This window comes from Callorhinus ursinus, unplaced genomic scaffold (genome assembly GCF_003265705.2).
Source record: "Callorhinus ursinus isolate GAN/ISIS: 27379988/994484 unplaced genomic scaffold, GSC_fseal_2.0 scaffold7, whole genome shotgun sequence".
Classification (NCBI taxonomy): Eukaryota; Metazoa; Chordata; class Mammalia; order Carnivora; family Otariidae; genus Callorhinus; species Callorhinus ursinus.
This window is the reverse complement of record NW_027397069.1, coordinates 63,961,238-63,978,714: the sequence shown is the minus strand read 5'-3', so window position 1 is coordinate 63,978,714 and position 17,477 is coordinate 63,961,238. Positions and strand designations below refer to the sequence as shown.

The 17,477-nt window shown below is 41.2% G+C and overlaps 1 protein-coding gene across 11 annotated transcripts in view; it reads right to left on the bottom strand.

Annotated features, from left to right (window-relative positions):
- The window catches only part of STARD13 (StAR related lipid transfer domain containing 13), a 531,510-nt gene that overhangs the window by 82,729 nt on the left and 431,304 nt on the right, over positions 1–17,477 (bottom strand). The window contains exons 1-2 of one of the 11 annotated variants that reach the window (XM_073894709.1): positions 13,741–13,957; positions 13,525–13,578 (exon numbers count right to left, since the gene is read on the bottom strand). The exons of 9 other annotated variants lie outside the window; for them this stretch is intronic. The gene's annotated coding sequence lies outside the window, so the exon portion shown is untranslated. Of the gene's footprint in view, positions 1–13,524; positions 13,579–13,740; positions 13,958–17,477 lie in introns of those variants that run through there. One more of the 11 variants, XM_025875048.2, reaches the window with a different exon arrangement.

Here is a 17,477-nt window from a genome sequence, read left to right as displayed (position 1 = left end):
GCACTTTAACCTCCCCGATCCCAGGCTTTTCGCCAGTAAAGAGAGGCCTCTTTTAGAGTCTTTTAATGCTCTAAAATCCCATGATTTGAAAGATAAAATGTTATGTTGACACTCTGAAATCTGTGAGAGCAATGCCATTTTGGAACAATGTCACAGGACTCCAGAGAAGATAAACCGTACCTAGGTTCTGGCTACATGATTGTAGACAAGAGCCACACCCATGCTCACTGAATCCAAGAAACCCATATGAATGTTGTAGGAAAGTTAAGGTCAGTCTACACTCTGTTGCTAGGAAAGCACTGTTGACGAGCTCTAATCCAAATGGTTTATATGATTTCATATTGTGGTCTCTGACATAGCAAGAGAAACATCCCGAGAAAACACAGTCTCAGCTGCTGTGTCTTTGACCCAGGCATCTTCCCCAACTGGCTCCTTTTTTTCAATTTTATTCTTAAATGCAACATTTTTGATTGCTCTCTTTTTTATAATCCAATTCTAACAAAGACAAGAAGACAGGATTCTGACTGGAGGGAGATGAATAAAAGTGCACTTTTTAAGGCAGCCAGTTATTATAAGACAATTATTAAAATGTCTGGGTAAATGACCTCATACTGCACTCAGCCTGCAAATCAGCCGGGCAATCTGGCCCTTGGTGCATATGGCTTTGGACTGCTTTCTCTGAAATCAAGTTATAGGAATCTGTGAACTGAAGTCCTTTTTTCCAGCAGTTTCCACAGCACCTGACACAGTGTCAGGCACGTATCGGCAGGGTAAGGTTTGTTGGCAATTTGCTAAATAACTATTATGGAAAAGGGAAAAAAAAAAATTCTAGACCATGTGAAAGCCTCAGGCATTTTGTAGTTTGACTAGAGATAAACATTTGCTATAACAGGAATATTTACTAAACAGGGAATAAGCTACTTAGAGGCTAATTTGCTTCCATTATTCTTTAATTTGTTAATCATAATCATGTATACTTGTTATTGGAATTTGTTTTCCTAGAAATAAATATTATCACTAGAATACTGTAGGGGTTTCTTTTTTGTTTGTTTTTTTTTGGAAGCACATTCAGAAATGTTCTCCCTGATATAAATTGCATAAGGAAGGCTTATAGGGCCCCAAAAGTCCATTTGATTCTTGTTTTAATTCTCTCATATGCCATTCAAATATTCTGCTAGAAAATAACTGCACTGTCATTGTTAATATCATGTGCTAGCCATGATGCTAAATGTGTTAGGCTTTTATATACAGTGACTCATTTAATCCTCATAACAACCTCTAAAAAGATATTATCTTCCCCATTTTATGGGGGAAGAAACTAAGGCTCAGGGAGGTTAAATAAGGTGTCACAGTCACACAGTAGCGATGCTATATGTCAAACCAAGGGTTTCTGCTCCAGTTCTAGTCCTCACTTACAACCATATGGGAATATGTAGAAAAAGAAAGCAAAGCGTTTCCACATCTTTTTGCAAGAAGGTCGGGTATAAATTATACATAAATAAGCAACTAAAGAAGACAAAAATATCTACTCAGATAATTTCCCCATTTATTCATTCATACCTTAATCAGCCATTAAATGTGTATGTCACCACTGCACCAGACAACATGAGAGAGAGAAACAGAGGTCAACAGAGGCAGTGCTTAAACTCTGATGAAAATGAGGGTTGGTTAGTGATAAAAAAGAGGAGAAAAAATGGATTATCATCAAGCAATATTTTCCCAAAGGTCTTGATTCCTTGTGGAATGTTCTAGGTGGAAACTCTAGGTTCCTGGCAAAGCGAGGCCTCTAAGAGCTGTGGAAGAGGTGGGGAGCAGTAAAATGAGGACAGGGTAGTAACAGTGTTGTTGTGGGACATAACCCAGACGAAGCGCAGCACTAAGCCCTTCACCCTCTGATCTCACGCCTCCCGCCATTTTGGAGAGGAACAGTAAGAAAGTGCACACACAACCAGTGACAGGGTTGGCGTTCACACCCGGATCCTTCGGAGCCTGAGCCTTCCACCTTTCCAGGACCCCACGCGGCTCAAAGTCCTCCTGCTGCAGGGTGTCCTCCACCGTTGCACAGAGCTTTTGGTCGGAAACAGGAAACCAAGAGAGGACCCGCGCGTGGGGGGTAGGGGGCGGGGAAGAGAAACAACAGGCATAGATCAGGAAAATGAATAGGGAGGTTTATCCAGCAAAATGAACTGTTAATTAAATTTAGCTATCTATCAGCTAAGTACTCTGTGGTTCCATGGTGATTATCAAGCCAGTCAGAATCTCAACTGGGACCTGATTACTAAATTTAATAGGATTATGCTTTTTTTCCTCTCCGAACTGAAGCAAAAAAGTTCCTTTCAGCTGAGGTTTTCAGGTTGTTGTTGTTTTTCTATTAGTAAGCAGTCCAGAATTATCCCAGAGACCTCAAAGATTGTTAGAGCTCCTTTTCACTTATTTAGGGAAAAAGAGAATTCTTGCTTGGTAGAAGCAAGAACACAGAAACGCGCTGGCTGTTCTTGCCTCAGTCTGGACTTAACATTCAATGAACTCAACTCAGCAGAAAAGCCACAGGAATGGGGCCATGAACACAGCCCATGCCTAATAACTGAATAGATAAATAAATAAAAATTTAATGACTTTCGAACCATAAATATACTTCACTTGTAAAAACAGGTATTACCTTAAAATTGCGTGTTAAATGAATTTTTGTAAATAGATCTGAATTTAAATATGGGCAGCTGGTTAATACTTCATTTTGGAAATACTCTGCTATGAAATCCAGTTTACTATGGAGACTAGCCTTTTCGCTTTAAAAAAGTGTGTTGGCTGAATCTTAACAAACAACCCTGACTTATGGATCTTGTGAATGCAGATTCTTTCATGGTAAGAATACATAAAGTAGGTTAACCAGCATTTGTTTTAGGCTTGGAAGTATATTTATATTTAAGCATCATATTTTAAAGTATTTAGCACAGAGTGAAATTGCTTTAACATAAACTAGATATAATCTGTCTGGTTGTTAATAGAAAACTTTTCAAAAGTCCATAATGTTTTGTTCGTTTGGGGCAGATCATAGGACAAATTCAAAATTGTGAAGAATTAAGATGGAAAAAAAAATGGTTCTCAATTCCCAGATCTGGGCTTCTTTTGGAGAAAGTGAAAATGGATTATTATTTTTTTAATGATAAATGAATGATAAAGTACTCTTTAAAAAGGAAATTATGCATGCTGTTAGTCATCTTAAAAAATGACCATAGCTACTATAGAGACTTTGATTCACATTTGTCCTGGGGATACAGTCCCCTCTTGTATAAACACATATGCATACCAATATATTATGTGAACTGCAATCTTGTAGTGACTTCAAGGAAAAATTTGTTTTTATAAAAGAACTCATATTTTCCCATGCTTTGTTACTTCTTGTGCAAGAACTTTTATGAGATTCTAGTGAACTGTTTTATTTATTTTCCTTTGTTCTTCCCTTCTTCCTGGAAGAGAACATTATCTGGATGTAATCATGCTGAAGGAGAATACATTCTGATGAAGATGATTTAAATCAATGACCAATTAAGATGCCTAATCCTGCCACCACTTTGGGTATGGCAACTTCATTCTACTGGGTCAACACATTCATTTATTCTAATGTGGTCTACGTTCCCCCACGGCAAGAACGGCTATTTCAGTAACCTCCTATTTCATCTCTGCAGATTTGGCCACTCTCTGTAACTCAGCTGACTAAAGTTGAAGCTTGTAGCAATAGAAATACACTGTGTAAATCCCTGGCCCCCCTCATCAGAATCCCCAGAGACCATGTTTTGCTCTCAGCATACCAACCCATAACCCGCTAAATCGTTCACCGAAGTATCAGTAAGCCTGTCTGGTGTTCCAGCCACCTGGAGCTGACAAATATTTTCCTAATATGAGGGATGCCATAGCAACCAGATTTGTGGCGTGGATACAAACCAGGCATCGTGGGGCTACAGTTTAAGGTGGGAAGCAGACCTGCAGCACCCACAATAGTATTATTGTAAAGAGTGTCCCGAGAACTCAAAATTCAGTATTTGGGGGAACTTAGTTCTTTAGACACAAGGATGGAAATTACCCCAGACCCTAACAGAAGGAAGGTAGTAATTAAGACTGAAAAGAGCTTGTGTTTCAAATCTATTTCTTACAAGCAGTGCCACCTTGGATAAGTTAAGGAAGCTCTCTGAGCGGCCTCAGTTTTGTCATCTGTAAAATGGAGATAATCACCCTCCTTCAAAGGGTGGCAGTGAGGATGAAATGGGCTGATGATATCTGTACTGTGGTTGGCAAATGGGAAGCATATAATAACAATAGCTTTTATCATTAGGTTAAGGAGGGAAGCGATGGATATTTCAGGACACAAGGCCAATGGTCTCCAAAACAGCATGCAGATGAGTATATTAGAAATTCCTGTGTTTAAATATTTTAAGTATTTTTTTTTAAGATTTATTTATTTATTTGAGAGAGAGAGAGCGCACAGCAGGAGGAGGGGCGGAGGCAGAGGGAGAGACTCCTCAAGCAGATTCCCCACTGAGCACAGAGCCCAGATCCCACGACCCTGAGATCATGACCTGAGCAGAAACCAAGAGCCACCCAGGTGCCCCAGTAATTCAGATATTTTGAGAAATAAATTGTTATGCCAGTATTCAGTGTCAGGATTTGATACAAGGTACCCTCACCTACAGTGTCCACCTGCATGGTGGTATCTGGGGGTGGGGGTCAGAGTTAGTTGTACTATACATGTACTATAGAGGGCTGGCAATGGCTATCCCATGTACACGTTCATTTTCTGTACTGCCGTGTATCATGATGTACTGAAGTCTACACATACCTGATTGAGAGGGTATGTGGAATACGTTGCTTACTTTTAAATAAACTAACCCTCACAAAATGGAGAAGCAACTTAAAAAGATTTCTATAGAGATGTCATGAAGAGAAGATGATATTCATTCCTAGCAGGAGTAGTCAACAAGAAGTTGAGAATTCCCTACCCCTAGCCCTGTAACAGTCACATCTATAAGGTCAGAACAATGAAAACATACTTAGACCAGACAAGAAGTCAGCTAGAATCATTTAAAATTGTCCAGAAGATTATTTGAAATAGGGATAGAAGTAATTGTTGATGAACTTTGGTCATAGAGACTTGAGACGGTGAATGAGCGTGGAACATGCGCATGACTTCTAAAATGCAAACAAATCCACTGCAAGCACTGCTCAAGCGCGTGGTACCAAGAGGACCGTACATTCGAGGCAATGTGGGGCTGCTGTGCTAGGGAACATGAGGACAGAGTGAGAAATTAGGAGCATGTCTGACAGCACACTTCCCAACCTCTCCATGGCATGGCGCAACACTGTATTAGTACTGCATGTGGGGGTAAACTACCATGCTGCTGGAAGCCCAGGGTCATCAGACGAGGCCTTTGGTTGCCCTAGGCCCTGTTCAGCCAGCCCAAGGGCTGAGGGGATGCGAATCTTCAGCCGACCTATCACACGTTCAGAGCGCACCCACATCCCATGAGAGGCACCCAAGGAGCATACTGCTTGGAAAGTCAGCCCTACAGACAGACTTAGGCAGGGCTCATTATTAAAGAACACAGCTGTTAGGTCCTAATGGAGTCAACTCTACAGAAAAGGAGAGAGAAAGGCTTTTTTAAAAAAATGGACCTCTTAAGAATCAGCCCAGTAAAACGTATTTGTATCATAACTGGGCTTGTTGTGAGAAGTTAAATATTTATGCTATCTCATTCTCCAATCTGATAAAGGAACAGACTTTATATATTTACTAATAATCTCTTTCTTCTCTATTGGTGAGCGCGCCCCACTTCCGCATGGTCAGCATTCAGCATAGTGTTACTCACACAGTCAGTGCTAATAGATGTTTGCTGAACACACAAGGCCATAGTGAAGCTACAAACACCATTCATCAATCCTTAGACTCAAGTCCAGTAAGATCCTTTACCTATTCCTCCTGGCAGCTAGTCCAAAACTTTGCCCCTAGTTTCAAATCCCAGCCCTAAGCCTAGGCTACTTAACTCTTAGCTGATCTCGTCTCTTCCTTTGATGAGATCAAGACCATCCTACAAAAGCTGTTTTAACACCAAATATATCGACTGAAGTCATTCAGTGTAAAACCCCCCAAGTCATTTTTGTCTTACTCCTTATTAACCAAACTCACCAGTCAGGGAGGGGATACTTTCATTGAAATAGCTCCTCTCTTCCTTCTACACAACCCTGCCTCAACTGGACAGTCAACTCATGAGCGCCCCAGGCTCACCCTGCAACAGAGCCTCTGCCTTTTCTGCTTCCTCTGTTGGACACACTCTTGCCTCAGACTTCGGGGAACCCCTCATTCACTTCAAGTCCTCACTCGAGTCACTTCTCCAAGAAGCCTTCCCTAGATACTTCTTTGCAAAGTTAATCCCTCTGGCTCACATTCACACCACCTTTGCCTGTTTTATTCATTGTCTTCATCCATTGTCACTAAAATAAACATCGTTTATTTATTTATGTTGCTCAGTGTTGGTCGTCCCCACTAGAATGTAAGCTCCCCGAAGGCAGGGAACTTTGTTTTGCTTACTGATATTTCTCTACTGCCTAAAATTGGGTCTGGCGCTCAGCAGGTACCCAATCAATATTTGTCATGTGAATGAACAGGTGGATGGATAGATTATTGCAACAGATCTACAAATGGTATCATTGCTGCAGCGCCTGGCTGGCTCAGTTGGTGGAGCATGCGGCTCTTGATCTCAGGGTTGTGTGTTCGAGGCCCATGTTGGGTGTAGAGATTACTTAAAAATAAAATCTTTAAAATAAATGGTATAATTGCTTCCTCTCCAATGCACCCTTCTACCAAAATAGTCATCCTAAAATCAGTACTCTCCTCCTAAACCATCAATAGCTATGTGTAATTTAAATTCCTGCAATTTATGAGTTTATGTAATTATGTAATTTATGAAAAGCCTTCAGAGATGTAGGCTCCATCTCCCAATGCAGCCATCTCTCCATACATTCTAAGGTCTAGTCACACTGGGGGACCACTCATTTATTCTGAACACACTGAACACTTTAAAAACTTTGTGTTTTTAGACATACATTCTTTTGTCTCAGAATATCCATTGTCTACTTTGCTCTCTACTGAAATCTATGGATGTTTCTAGGCTCTACTCAAATGTCCTATCATCCATGGAGCTGTTCCATTCTCCCAATGAGATTTTAGACATGTGTTCCAAAGCACAGCCCCACATGCTCTAGCTAGTACAGAAGTTACTCTCCCTTGAGTTGTATCTGTACCTGCCCCCAAGATGGGACCATACCATCCCTGAACAGGCATCATAGGTTTACACCTTTTCGCAGTTCCTTGCACATGGGTAAGTGACTGACACATTTGTTGAAATGAAATATGTGATATCACCATAGCTGTGGATTTTGAGACAAGGGAATTGCCAAAAAATAAGCATTTAGATCCTTTGTAGAAGTAATACGCCAATACCAATTAAGCAAATGTCAGTGGGACTGAAAAGAAAAATAAAATCGTAGCTTAAACCAGCATAAAGTAGGAGCCTTCGATAATAAGCTCTAAAGATACAGATATCTTCTTTCCCTCTGCTGAAATGCCTGGCACAGAGAAGTCACTTAATTAGGAGTTTGATCCTCAGCTAAACACAAACTGCTCTATTTAAACTGAGTGCTCGCTATTGTTGCTTAACCGTGTTGTGGTTTATTCAAGTGCTTGCGAGGCCTGAAGAACGCCAGTCAGGATGCATCTATGTTACATAAGGGTGCTTTTCATGGAGTAATCTAGCATTAATTTAAGAAACTGTGTCTCATCTGCTTGCTGGTTTCTCCTCCCTAGGCTTGTCCCCGTAATATACACGGTAGTCACTGGCCAGGCCCAGTACAAATGGTCCTGTATGCAGGATAATAAGCACATATGGAAAGAACAGTAGTTCTCAGGAGATTGTTCTAAATCATTGTTTTCTTACGGAAAGTAGAGAACCAATAATTCCAAGAAACACAATCTTTGCTGAGACAGTAGAGCCAGTTTAAATTCTAGACCCGTGAGCAACAAATTCAGACAGTCATATCTTGCCCTTTGCTGACTGCAGAATCCATAGGTCTCCTGCAAGGGCTCTGTGCAGAGATTCAAGGGTAATGGCATGCACCTCTTGAACTCCTTCCCCCTGGTTTGCTGACAGTACTTACACTCTTCCTTGGTATCCTGTAAGGGCTACCTGGGCTGGAGGATTTTGAGTCCTCCTTCGGCTAGCAGCTTGCTCTCTCATTTACTTCTAGCTCAGATAATCACCTTGGCTCAGCTCAAGCTACATAACTGACCACCCTGACCCTTGTGTTGCCTATTTCTGTTTGGGGAAGCCACCAGCAAGGTGTAAGCTATCATGCCCACCCCGTGAAGACATGTCTCTTCAGGCTTCCACAGTCCCATCAGAACAAGACCACTTCAAGGAGCTTTTGTACTTATGAAGACTTAGGCTTTCCGTGGGATAAACCCCTCAGGACTCCACTTTCTCTTGCTCCCTCTACCCACAGCCTGATGCACTGACATTGCAAGTTGGCCTGGTTGTAGCTCATTTGGGGCTACACTGAGTTGTCTATTCATTACTGGGTTTGTATTCATTTTTGAACTTGGCATTCCTTCACCGTAAAAAGAGTGAACTTTCTGAAGCAAGGGACTTATTCTGCAGCATCCCTAACAGGACCATGGAGAAAGGCTTTTAAAGAAAGCACCTGCTTCTCTACCCTTTTAAGCCAAGATGGAAAGGTGTACTGAGGAAGTGCTCCCGCTCACTGACAGTCCTTCGCTCCAGTCTCTTTACTGAGAGCATCAAGGAGTGGCACTTTTAGTGGGGATGCATTTAAAGTATTATTCCAAGAAATGAAAAAAGAAAACTTCCCTTCTTGAACAAAGAAGTACGTGATGGATAGTGTATCTCAGTGGTGAGGGCCCTGACCCATTTATCAATGAGGTTGTAAACACAGTGGAGCTTCCAAATCAGTTCAGTGTTCAACTAACCACACGACCTTGGTTTGATAGATTATTTCCAGTATTCCTGTGGTTTATCCTGATATAACTTGCAGAAACTATTATGATAAAATGGCTTTCCCTCTGCCAGTTATTCCACGTAAGAGGAGATTAAATAAGGGATTATAAAAAGCTTCCACAATTTACATAGTTTTCATAGTCATTTCACAAGTAGACTCAAGTTTCCCCTTTTTAACTGTTTTTAACCTTAACTCAAGAGAAAAGCTGGGCCAGTTAGATTTCCATCTCTCAGGGATAGTCTATTTTTTCATGGAAATGGGTAAAACAGGCCCCTTGGGTCCCTCTTGACGCTAAGATCATTGTTCCCTCAAAGAGTTTTCAAACTTTGGCCTCAAAGGTTACCATATGTTCAACATTTTCTAAATTTAAAAAAGGGAGAGCAGAAAATTAGAAGCCTGGCATGAAGTTGCTAAACCTGACTGTGCTCTAGGTATGTCCCTGGTTCTTTGCAAAGTATCTTAAAAAAAGGCAGCCCTTAGGTCAGTGCTATTAGTGTATAATTGATCAGGCAACCTTTGGATTATTAAGAACTTTATTTGGATTATTAAAAATAATGCTGGTCACTTATTTGCCATTTTTCATATTATTTATGAATAATATGTTAAACATCTTGGTTCAGAGAGCTTTGTCTACATTCTTTTGTTTTGTTTTATTTTGTTTACCACTTCTTCAGGATGATTTCCTAGAAGGGGAATTACTGGGTCAGGGGGTCTTGATAAATACTGCCAAACTGCTTTTCAGAAAAATGCTTAGACTTTCTTTTTAAAACACATCTAGCAGGGCACCTGCGTGGCTCAGTCGGTTAAGCGTCCAACTCTTAATTTCGGCTCAGGTCATGATCTCAGGGTTGTGAGATCAAGACCCATGTAGGGCTCCGTGCTCATCGGGGAGTCTGCTTATCCCTCTCCCTCTGCTCCTTCCCCTGCTCACTCTCTCCTCTAAGATAAATAAATAAAATCTAAAAACAACAGCAACAACCACCATATCTAGCCACAGATACATCAAGGATCTTTCCAAACAGAGACCGCTGATTGATAGTTTTAATCTTTGGTTACCTCAGTATAATTAGTAGGACTCAGATATGACTATGTAGGGTAACCACTTACTTACTGGTGATTACATATAGGGCCTCTGTCATTGAAGCCTCGGGTTCCCATTCTGAATTGGTCTGTATGCTATTACATACACTAAAATGGTCATATTATTCCAGATAAATAAATGGGTATCTGGATTCTGTCCCAAAGGTTATGTGATTATAGTGTACCACAAACAAGATAATATTTTCAGAGAGGTTTGAAAAGATTGACTCGTTCATTCATTCAACAAACATGACTTGAAAACCAGTCAGTTATGAGAAACTAGGGTAAGCACTAGGGAATCAAAGAACATGGCACCTTGCCTGTCTTTGAGAGGCTTACCAAGGGAGAGAGAAATATAAATAGAAATCTAGTAGAACAAGATAAGAACTTTATTACAAGTTTATCCTATGGAACTATGAATGAAGAAGGCCCTTGACTCTATAGGGGAAAAATACTGGGTAAGGCTCTGAAGACTGGTAATGTTTTAGGTAGCTTTGGAGGCTGAAGACAATGATAAAAAGTATAGAGAAAACATTTAGTAGAGCCTGGGGACTGAAATAAGCAGGGCATGGAGACGTGAAAGCACATGGAATAGCAGGGTCAAATTGAGGGGAAGGGGGAGGGACATAACGAGCAAACTGGTTAGTCCTTCCAAAAAGGGCTCTAGGGATTCAAAAGAGGGAGAAAAACACACCCTTAAGGAGATCAGAAGAGTGTTAGGAGAAGTCTTTGAATCATGGGCAGGATTTGTTAAGACAGGGGCAAAAAAGGGAATATTTCAGGAAGCAATTAGTGACTTTAAAGTTTTCAAAGCATTATCATGTACATTTTTGTGTCATGTGACCTTAACAACAACTTAATGGGGTAAGGTATACATTCTTACCCATAGCACCACAGAGGAACTATGAATCAGCAGAATTAAGTGACTGGCCCGAGGTCACACAGCCATGCTCCACAATTCAGTAAACGGTGCTCCTGGGGATAGTGTTGTTGGGAGCATGGTGGTACTGGCAGCTGATCTTGGCAGGTCTGACTTCTGACTTCTGATATCCTTTGTATTATACTAAGCTGCTATCATGTTGATCACTTAAAATGAAAATGGTTTAAAATGAAAATACCCTAGTGACTCCTATCTTTTACTTTTAATATTTTATACACTGTTGCTTGTATCAAAATATTTGGAAAGATTCTCTCTCTTTCTCTCTCTTGCATATATATATATATATACACATATATACACACACACACATATATGTGTCTTATATGAAGATAAGCATATATATTAGCATGTATTTATTTCAATATGACATATATGGAGATATCAAATGTAAAAGAAAATATTAGGTACCTGAATTTGCACTATCATCCATTTTCTTTAACATTGGAAACTTAAAATATTATATATATTTAATCATACTATATCAAAGCAGTATTGCACCAATTGTAACCCAACTTCTAAAACTTCTACCTGTTTGAGATGACTGGTTTTCCACAATGCCAGAACTGTGGTGAGAAAATCAAAGGATAATTCCACATAGAGAAAAAAGACCGGTGCAAGTACTTTTCAGTATAGGCTTCTGCAAACGAAAGTACTATTTATATGAGATTACTGCATTTTGTTTTTAGCGACCCAGAGTTTTTCGGCTTTTTTAGTGTAGTGTAGTTCTGTCTGAGAAAATGAAGGCAACTTCATAAATGACATAAATACTAAAATTTAACGGCATAAGACACATTATAAATATCCGACTGACATTTAAAATGTCTCTGGGAGACATTTTAAGCAGCGAAACAGATTTATTAAAAGGTTAGTTATCTTCCTCAAGGTCACCAAGTGAGGTGGCAGAAGGGTAGTGGCTGAAATCCAAAGCTTTTGACTCTTATCTTGGTCCCTGCAATAAATTAAAAATGTCTTCATGAGATCTGACATGGGTACTGTCAGAAACTGGCAAATATTCTTTCACACATTTGACACACAGATCTGGATGCTACCCTGTCACATGTCAGCGTATGTCAGCACATGTGAGTTCAACTCACACAGAATACACCGGCTGGCACAGCTGACACCCTCACATGCAGATACGGGTTTAAACATCAAGAAGAGCATGTTCCAGAATTTCTCAGCGTATCCTGCATACATCTCTCAACAACTACTGAGGCCGCACCGGGAACTCTGCCTCTGAATACTTTCCTGCTTCTCATTCTTCAAATCTAGACCATAGGAAACAGGTTAAGCTCCAAAAAGACAGCAAGACAAACCGCTCAACCTTCAGTTTATGACTTCCTCAATAAGAAAAGACACAAACGTGGCATTTATTATGGAACGTGTGGAAAGGGCCCCGTAGAAACCATATGGTTGTCAGTAGCGGCACGATCTCATTCAGAGGTGCCAAGAACACTAATGAGACGAGGATGTCAGGCAAGGCAGAAATAGATCAATACTTCTCCCCCACTTGCAGTCGTCCCCACCATCAGTCACTGTGCTTGCTCTATGTAAATGAAATCAATCAGCGGGGATTTCTGTAAAACGCATACAACAGTTGTCTTCTAGACTCTACCAGAAGATAAATGATTCCAGACGTTGGACTGCAGCCATTTTCCCACACATGCTACAGAGTTCTGACATCCATATTGGGCCATAACACGGAGTGGTTTCTGCTTTGGCGAGTTTACAGCCAGTGCGTCTACTTCTGGTTTGGACGAGGTAGCCTGCTAACGCCAATGCATCCCAAGTCCCCTCTTGCCCGTGCAAAACGTAAGAGGATCACCTTTTTCCAACAGAGGGGCTCCTGTGATCCTCCTCAAAACTTTGCTATCATTCACATAAGCTTATCATTCCAAATCACTCTTTAAGATCCCTTTGGACTTACACAAATCCCAGCCTAATATAACATGAGACACAGGACATCAAACGCAAACCACTTGGATGGAACACATAACAACAGACAGCACAAGTCCAACTTTGTTTTAAAACTAGTATATTTAAAAAAAAACACGCTAACCATAAGTAACAGGGCTGTTTGATATGGCAGCTTGTGTTCTGGAAAAGGATAGAAGGCTTTGGGAGAAAGACAAACTAAAAGATCCAGAAGCAGCTTCCTTTAAAAACGATGTCAACATAATACGATGATCTGGAAGGCACGTAGAAGTCTAGGTCGTATTCACGGCTATTTACATAACTGACCCATGGAATTAAACATCCAATAGACAGCACTTTCTGCCAGCCCCTTAAATCTGAGAGATGGGCATTTTTCTCACTAAACTGCCTTTAGGGAAAGATAACAAATAATTTTGCTCCTATTTCAAAAAAAGAAGGAAAAAAAGTCCTATGTCAGTATCTATAGTCTAACTGAGATAAAGACAATAAATAAAAGTAAAACAAACCTTATTGTAGCTTTCAAATGGTTTTCAAGTGAGTTGTCAACACGAGAGGCACTGCTTTAAATTTTAAGGAAAGTTCTTGTTAAAAGAATGTCCTTCTAATGATCAAATACACCACAAAGAAAACTTTATATATCGGTAACACAACTCACGGTGCAAATAGGAAGTCACTGTTGTCTTACCCACCACCACCTCCTTTCCTATGGAATACAAACTTACTTTGTTGAAAAATGTCCTTAGGCTGGGCTGTACTTTTGAAACAAAGCCACTCTCTTCTTCATTTCATTTTCTGTTTTCTTGAAAACTGCTCCTCCGGAACTGACAGATGGTGCATCTGTCACTGAGAGTTTCCTCTTCGTTATCTCTGCCAGCTAATATTTCCTCTGTGCTTAGCTGTTGTCTGTGACACTGTTCCACATCATTCTAGCCTGATCAATGGTGTGCCTGGTTTGAGGTTGGGTTTGGCCCCGCCTCCAGCTCTGAGAGAGAAAACGAAAACTCACAGCTGGATTTCCTATAAATCCTCTCTTTTAAATCTGGCTCTGCAGCTATGGCACATACTAGAGGAAAAAGCTGCCAGTCTGTCACAAACCAAGGGGGCGATCCTCTCCTAGGCCCCCCTCCCCACACGCCAATGCCCAGCATGTATGTTATATAACAAATCCCGTTTTAAGTTAGCCTGAAAACTTCCCAGGACCAGAGGAAGCGCGGTTAAAGCAGGCTTATGCTTTTCCATGCCTAATGAGACTCAAAAGAAGATGCCCATGACTGAAACACACCCACACACATACACACGATGGAATAATATTTTAACGTTAAAATTGTGAAAACCGATTCCAAGGAGAAAATGCCAAAATAGTACACTACCAAATAATTTCTATCCTAAAACACACGTAATCATTCATATTCAGATGACATTATATCCTAAGCAACAGGATTTGCTAGTATTTATACTCCTGATGAACTTGGTGCATCTAGAGAATATACGAGATGCGTTTCAGGTTCTAGCTGAGAGAAGGTTGTCTCTACCAAGAAGAGTAGAGCAGCTGAATGTGTGACGCCAGTCTTCTTTGTAAATCAGTAGGACAGAGAATGTATTTTTAGAGTGACATATTCTGCACAGTCAACGGTAATCAAACCTTATCAGGTAGAGAACTGTACATTTAGAGCAAATACGTTTTTTGAGTCTTAACAAAACAAGGATTTGAAGACTTATACTGGGATCCAGAAGCAGCAGGTCTGGATTCAAGTCTCAGTTTTGTTCCTTGGACAGTGTCCTTGAACAGGAAAGGCACAGAGTAAGCTCTGGAGACCTCCCAGGTGACTGAAGGATTAAATTAAGACAATAAAGTACTTTATTGTTATTATTCAACGTTTGGATTGTTCTTTTCAACAACAGAGAGAATATTAAATAAGTATAAATATTTAATCTGGCAAAGGATGGTACCAAAATAAATACCAGCCCGTGATAAAAAGCACTAGAGATAAAAGGATTCCAGGAATAATGTGCAGGGTATAAAGTGCAGGCTGAGGACAACAGCAACTCTGACTTTGAATATTTGAACTCTTCAGTGAGAGAGACTATGTGGTAAGCAGAGGTCAGAGTGGGGTTGAGGAGTAAAAGTCTGAAACCTTGGTTCTCTTTCCACATCCTCGCAAAAGAATCCTGGAATTGTCATGCGCCATTAGTCCGTAAGCCCCTTAAGGGCAGGGACATACACAACTGGCATTTGTTGAATAAGTGAATGAATGAGAACTTGAACTAGGTGAGAGTTACTCCCCCCCCCAAGGGAGAGAGTATAATTATTATGAGAAGCCTGAGCTTGAAAGTGGATAATCAGTACTTCAAGGGGGAGACTACCTGTGTGTCCTTCTAGTGTCCTCAAACGTAAGGTGGGGGCTTTCTGGGTCACTGAAAGGAGAGGAGATTTTGTTCAGGGACCCCTGACCTGATTCCACTTTCTAGCTTCCCCTAGCAACTCCCCCGCCTCCCAATTCCTCTCCTGAGAATGTCATCCTGCTGACAATGAGTGTGAGTCAAGAACCAGGATGTTTGCAAACATCCCCTTAATGAAAGTCCGTGGATCGTCAGGGGAAATTCCTCCTAAATGGGGATGCGAGTCCTTGCTTGCTGTGGCTGGCAAGAAGTCACCTTTCCAAGTCCAGTGGGACCCTACTCCGTGTGGGCTATGTAGGGGCAGCAGTGGATGCCAGGGGAAGGAAAGGCAGATGTGATGGGCTCCTGTTCCTACCCTGAATGCCACCTTACTGCCAATTTGTTTCTGACTAAACACACTGGAAAGGTAATCTACTTCCATATTCATGGTTTCAGGTGTATGATCTCTTCCCCCAAAGCTGAAGGGCTATGCTAATTTGGGGTAAGTGAACTTACAAATTGCAAAGATCTAAGCTAATAAATATATTTGTAATGCCGTATCTATACAAGGCACTCTACTAGATGCGTCAGAGGATGCAGGCTTCCAGCTGTCCAGCTACCACTGGTTTCCAGCAGCACAAAAGATTACAATCAAAAAACAGGATCTGAGGCCAGCAGGGGATAGAAAGAACACAGCTGGGCTTCGAACCAGAAGCATCACATCTAGTTTGCGGAGTGGGAGAATCCAGAAAACATGACTAGGGTGGTAGCATTAAGGTCTGGGAAAGATTTGCACAGGCAGAGACAAGGGAGGACACTTGTAAGAGAAGGACACGCTTAGAGTAAAAAAATGAGCTCTAGGGCACAGAAAGAGACAAGAGGCCAGGCAAGCTCAGGAAATAGCAAGGTATCTGATTCTGCTGAAGCAGAGGGAATGTGGGGGAAACATGGGGGAGGAGACTCCAAAGACAGGCTGGAACCATATTCTGTGGTTTGGCCTTGAATGCTGGGCGGGGTGCATGGGGGGGTTAATACTGGGTTCAATCAGCAATCATGAACCCTGGGAGGTTTTGGAACACAGGTGTAACATAATCTGAGCAGTGAGATCTAGTAACCATGTTTAGGATACATTATAAAGGAGACAGTATGTAGACTGACCCATGTAGGAGGCTACTGCAATAATTTAAGCAAGAGGTCATTGGGGCGCCTGGGTGGCTCAGTTGGTTAAGCAAGAGGTCATGAAGGCTCGAACGTGGGAGGATGAAGGTTAAGAAAAGGAAAGGGGCCAGTGGCAACCGCTTAGATATGATTGTCAAGGGAGATGAGTCAAAGAAAATCCTACCTGGAGGAATTTTTCCTGGAGATATTTGCAGACAAATGTACAAACATATACAAGTTTTTATTTCAGCATTATTTGTCATTGCAAAGGGTTGAAAACTCCATGATGCCCACCAACAGCAAACTTACAAATGAATGATGGTATAGTCATATAATGAAATACTATACAGCCACTGAAAACAGATATGCAAGAAAGCCATTGTAGAGTGCTGGTGATAGGCACTGGATTGCCAGTGCTTAACCATGGCAGAGGAAGGAAAATATTGGGGAGTGGAATAAACATTGGGAGGAGACCTCAGGGTTCAGATTCTACTCCCACATTGGCACCTGGCTTCCCCAGAACCAGGACAACCTAGAGTTGTTCAGTATACAATCTACCCAAATGTACTGGGCAGCTTTGCCCATGACCACCAACTCAAAGGTGCCAGAAGCCTGCCTAACTCAGCCCTGACCATTTTCATGGTTAGAAGCCCAATACCCATGTGCCTGGGCAAATCAGTACCTGAAAAAGGAACACCATCCATGTCTGGGACAAAAACACTCTTCAGGATTATACCAGATGGCAAAGTAAATGGTCTGGCATCTGAAGCTTCCCATTTTTACGAAACTCTGAGCATAAGAAGTCAGTTCTCTATCACAAGCCACATCTACACCCAGGTTTAAGTGCAGTGCAAATTCATAAACCACGCACTGCAATAATAATTGGGACTGATACACTGAAATGCAAATCAAAACCACAATG